The following is a 6,000-nucleotide window of genomic DNA, read 5'->3' as shown; positions in this document are numbered from 1 at the left end:
AAAAAAAAAAAGACACATTTAATCTTCACAGCCAACTTTTGAGGAAGATGTTGTTGTTATTATTATTATTATTATTATTAGACGGAATCTCGCTCTGTCACAAAGGCTGGAGTGCAGTGGCTCGATCTCAGCTCACTACAACCTCTACCTCCCAGGTTCAAACAATTCTCCCGCCTCAGCCTTCTGAGTAGCTAGGATTACGGGCGTGCACCACCATGTCCAGCTAATTTTTTTTTTTCTTTTTGTAATTTTAGTAGAGGCGGGGTTTCGAGATGTTGGCCAGGCTGGTCTTCAGCTCCTGATCTCAAAGTGCTGGGATTACAGGCGTGAGCCACTACACCCGGCCAGAAGATGCTATTTTTATTCTCATTTTACAACTGAGGAAACTGAAGCCTAGAAAGATTAAGTAACTTTCCCAAGGTCACATCTGAACAAAATGGCAGAGGAAGGATTCAAACACAAGTTTGTCCAATCTCAAATCGAATGTCCTTTCTATTTCATCACATTGCCCCCTTGCAATTAATGAGAAAACCCAGACCAGGAGAGAACTGAGGGCAAATCTCAGTTTATCCAGCCTATCCTCCGTCTATCCAGCCCCGGGCAAAGTACTGAGCTGCTCCTTATCTCCTGTGGGCCAGTGGAAGAGCCCTCGGTCCTAAACCGCAACAGGAAGACTCTTCAGTCACTAAGCTTCATCCCTTTGAAAGGGCAGTGGTTACCCAGGCTCAAATTGGCACTGAAACAGCAGCCCTGTCCAGGCAAGACACCTGGGCTCACTTTGGCCTAATGTGGGCGAGTCCCTCTGCAGCTTGCTGCCACAAACTCCAGGCGACACACAAGGGTAAGGAGGCCCACCCTCCCCCTGCCAAACCCTGCAGGAGTTGGGGGAGCCCTTCCTGCCTGTCAGGCTGGGTGAACCCTAGGCCAAGTGCCCAGTAGGGCTGGTAGCCTCTCCCTCTCTAGGCACCTTTAGCCACCTGTCTGAGGTGTCTTGTCCTGGACCTGCCTGGCAGCAGAAGACTGGATCCGGCAACTCCCTTAAGCCCCTTGCAGTGCAGTGAGACAGCTCCCAGAAAGCTCCATGGCCCTGGGGGTTAGGTAGCCTTGCTAGGGCCAGAGAGGAAGCTGAGGCTGGTCCATATGATATTCAGCCCAGGAGGCAGCTATGCCAGACGGTGCAGCCAAAACAGTGGGCCACCGTCTCTGTCTCTATTGCTTCTCCTTATGCATAATGAACCATGATTAGAATACTTGGAATGTCTGTGGGGCCTGTTTTCCAGAAGCTCAAAGCCCAATAGAGTACTTGAGTTTCTCAGTCAGTCTCACACACAGAGGCACACACACACTTTAAAGAGCAGGCCAAAAAGTGTTATAAATAAAATTCTAGAACATGAGTGGGAGGAATAAACAGGAGAATTTCACTGTAAGAGATGAAAATGCACCAACTCCTTGTGGATGGCTTCCCTCTGACAACCCACAATTGTGCTATTAATCTGAAACAGGCCTAGATATATTGTTACTTTGCTCAGGCTTCTCCTTCTTCTCCTTGTCAATACGTGTGTTAAAGATGGTGTAAATACAGTTAGTTTTCCAGATAAAGCTAACAGTAAGAGAAAAAAATGTAGTCTTCATTGACACAGTAAGAATATAACCTAATTGGTCACACATCGTCAAGCCTGCTTTCCTTCCAATCAGACAGGATTCTACGCTGTCAACCCCTAGGTTCTTCTCACTTCCTCCTCTCACTCCCTCTGTGTCCACTCTTCCTCCAAGCTAAAGTGTCTCCCAGTCTCCTCTCTCTGCGCATCCTCAAATGCTCCTCATCTGCTAGGCCAGGAATGTTCAAACTTTTTGCTTCTTTGGGTCACACTGGAAGAAGAATTGTCTTCGACCACACATAAAATACACTAACACTAACGATAGCTGATGCACTTAAAAATTTTTTCAAAAAAAATCGCATAATATTTTAAGAAAGCTTATGAATTTGTGTTGGGCCGCATTCAAAGCCTCCATGGGCCGTGAATTGGACAACCTTGCTCTAGACCTTTATTCAAGGTATTCTATTTATCTGGTATGCCCTCAGCCCTCTTCCTACCCCTTTGAAGCCTCTCTGGTATGAATAACTCCCCTTGCCTGAGCCCATCCACAGAAGGCCCAATGACCTCACCCCTCCTCTGACCATGAGGACCACTGGCTATCTGGATCTAACACACACCGCCTGCCTTGTGAATTAATGTTTAGGTCTTCACCAACAGTGGATGCTGTTGTAGGACAGGCCAGGACTGGGCTTTGTTCCCTGTTCATAGTATATGCTTGTGACGTGACTTTTTTTCAAAACTTCAAAAGCAAGGTGTTGTCCAGGAGTTGACTCTGGTTTTGATGACTTTAAGTGAAACATCATTTGTCTTACTAAATGGCTGTGTACATGATTCATAACTCCTGTGACAATTCCTATATCAGTTTATTCCTCCCTCCTTCTTCTCTCCTCCTCTCCACCTCCCACCCCCAGTTTTTTGGCTAGTGTTCATGGTGGGCTAAATGATTCCTATTTTTCAAGGCAAGGTAGCATTTTCTAAAATAACACAAGAGCCAGCTCCATAGCTCTAGAACTTCTTTCAACTCTTATGTTCCACAAGCCAGGAAATACACAGAGAGGTTGCTAGCAAGTAGAAAGATGTTTTAGTTAGGAATCCACAAATTAGAAATAAAAGAGTCCATGGAAAAAGACTGGTTCTGGAAGGCTCAGAAGAACTCTTAGAGAATCTGTTAAATCATATTTTTGTCTGCTGTTTGTAAATGTGACTCGCTTTGAAACCATCTGTTATGCAGTCCTTTGGAGAGAGCTGAGAAGTATTTAAATCTGGGAAAATGAGTATATTTTTGTATCTACCAAAGCAATGTTTTAATGGGTCCCTGCTGCATGTTGTCCAGTGCATTCTTTGAAATGTGATTTTATCCAATTGTTAAGTAACATTTAGAATGGAATTCAAAGAGGGGATGTGACAGTACACAGTGCACAGAGGGGCTGCTGCAGTTAGCAGTGTAGTATTCTTTCACAGAATGAAAAGAGGGCCTGCAAGGCAGGTGGTACAGCAGTGTTTCTTCACGGGTGCAGGGTGGGGTCAAAGCTTTTGCTGCTGCTCTCTCAGCTTAGGGAAGCAGCCATTCCCCAGACTGGGGGAGGACCTAGGCCAGCTGCTCCTTATCCCTTAGCAAACAGCTAGCTTTGTGCAGCCAAAATTGGACATTGCTGACAGCTCCGCAATTCAACCTTTATAACGTTTCTGTTTTCACTATTGCCTTCGGTCCCTATGGCTAATATCACCAACTGAGCAGTGCCCAAGACGTCTAAATTACTGGTGCAGCAGCAGCTGTTACAGTAAAGAATTTGAAAATCATCGAAAAGGCTTCCTCATGTTGTATGGAGAAGGTAGACTAAAAGAAAAGCTCCTTTTTCCAAACACCTGTAAGATTAATTTACTGGTGTTGCACACATGCTGTTGTGGACCATCAGTTGTCTCTTGGTGAGGCATGTCTTGGCTTCCCAGTAAAACTGTAAGCCTTTTGAGGGCCAGGATCATGTCTAGTGCAAAAATTGAATGTCAGAGCTGGACAGAACTTCCAGAGTTTGCCGGGCGCGGTGGCTCACGCCTGTAATCCCAGAACTTTGGGAGGTCGAGGCGGGCGAATCATGAGGTCAGGAGATCGAGACCATGCTGGCTAACAGGGTGAAACCCCGTCTCTACTAAAAATACAAAAAACTAGCCGGGCGTGTGGTGGGCGCCTGTAATCCCAGCTGTTCGGGAGGCTGAGGCGGGAGAATGGGGTGAACCCAGGAGGCGGAGTTTGCAGTGAGCCGAGATCGCGCCACTGCACTCCAGCCTGGGTGACAGAGTGAGACTCCGTCTCAAAAAAAAAAAAAAAAAAAAAAAAGAACTTCCAGAGTTCAAATACCAGAGATGAGAAAATTCGGGACAAGAAAGTGGTAAGCGGCAGAGTTAGAACTGAATCAGAAGCCATAGGACTCATAGCCCAATAACTTCACATTATGCCAACCCCCAACATTTGCTACTGACAGACTATTCAACGACTGCCTCACAGAGGGAAACAGGATAGAACTTTCACTTATAACACCCAGAAATGATCCATGAGAAAGAAAGTGTGTCAGCCAAGCACAGTGGCTCACACCTGCAATCCTAGCACTTTGGGAGGTGGAGGCAGGAGGATTGTTGGAGTCCAGGAGTTTGAGACCACTCTATGCAACATGGGGAGACCCCATACTTACAAAAATAAAATAACAAAAATTATAAAAAGCCAGGCGTGGTGGCTCACGCCTGTAATCCCAGCACTTTGGGAGGCCGAGGTGGGTGGATCACGAGGTCAGGAGATCAAGACCATCCTGGCTAACACGGTGAAACCCCGTCTCTACTAAAAACACAAAAAATTAGCCGGGTGTGGTGGCGGGCGCCTGTAGTCCCAGCCACTTGGGAGGCTGAGGCAGGAGAATGGCGTGAACCTGGGAAGTGGAGTTTGCAGTGAGCCAAGATCGCGTCACTGCACTCCAGGCTGGGTGACAGAGCAAAACTCCATCACAGGAAAAAAAAAAAAAAAAATTAAAAAAAATTAGTGGGGCATGGTGGTGCATGTCTGTAGTCCCAGCTACTCGAGAGGCTAAGGTGAGAGAATCACTTGAGCCCAGGAGTATGAGGCTGCCGTGAATTATGGTTGAGCCACTGCACTCCAGCCTGGGTGACAGAGAGAGACTGTGTCTTCCACTATTTAAAAAAGTATATCAACAGGCCAGGAACAGTGGCTTATGCCTATAACCCCAGCACTTTGAGAGGCCAAGGTGGAAGGATTGCTGAGGCCAGGAGTTCAAGACCAGCCTGGGCAACATAGTGAGACACTGTGTCTACCAAAAAAAAAAAAAAAATAGCTATCATCTAGGGTCTAGCAGCAACCTCTTATACCAGCCTTAAGGAAATATTAAAGGAGTCAAGCCAGTATTGGGCCTTCACAGTGCAACAACTAACAGGAATCAGCTCAGAGTAGAAAACCACCTCAATCAGTTACCTTTAAGCAGTCTGACAGCCAGGCACCCAGCTTCCCCTGACTAGTAAAGATGGGCCATGCCCCCAACAGGAGTCTTGCTCTGTCACCTAGGCAGGAGTGCAGTGGTGCGATCTTGGCTTACTGCAACTTCCACCTCCCAGGTTTAAGTGATTCTTTTGCCCAGCCTCCCAAGTAGCTGGGATTACAGGCCTGCACCATGACGTCTGGATAATTTTGAGAACAGGCTGGTCTGAAACTCCTGACTTCAAGTGATGCACCTACATTGGCCTCCCAAAGTGCTGGGATTACAGGTGTGAGCCACTGAGCCCGGCCCTATCAAATTTTACATTTACCCAATTTCCACTTGGTTCTGCACTCTTGGCTCTGTAGCTGGTAATGTCACCAGTTCCATTCCATGATGCTGTATACATACAGTCACTTCTCATTCTTGATCCTCAGCCTTCCCTCCAGAACTTGATTGCATTCACTCTTCCAGCTCTTCTAGCTTCTGAGCATCCTGCACAGGCTTTGATAACTCAGCACTGAGTTCTAGTCATCACCCATTACCCACACTCGCTTGAAAGTCTCGAGATGACAGATTTAGAGAGTAGCTGCTTTGGTAAATGTTTGAGAATTATACAAGAAGAAAGACGACTTTTTTTTTTTAAGTGAGTTGAGATATGATGTAAGTAAAAGACAGGGAATGTTAGGCACAGAAGAAAAAAGCAAGCAAGAAAAATGATGACCAGGTGCAGTGGTTCATGCCTGCAATCCCAGCCTTTGGGAGGCTGAGGCAGGAGGATCGATTGAGTTCAGGAGTTCAAGACCAGCCTGGGAAACTTAGTGAGACCCTCCCTCTACTAAAAGTCAAAAAAAAAAAAAAAATAGCCCGGCGTGGTGGTGCCCACCTGTGGTCACAGGTACTCGGGAGGGAGACTGAAGTGGGAG

This window comes from Theropithecus gelada, chromosome X (genome assembly GCF_003255815.1).
Source record: "Theropithecus gelada isolate Dixy chromosome X, Tgel_1.0, whole genome shotgun sequence".
NCBI lineage: Eukaryota > Metazoa > Chordata > Mammalia > Primates > Cercopithecidae > Theropithecus > Theropithecus gelada.
Note: the sequence above shows the minus strand (reverse complement) of the source record.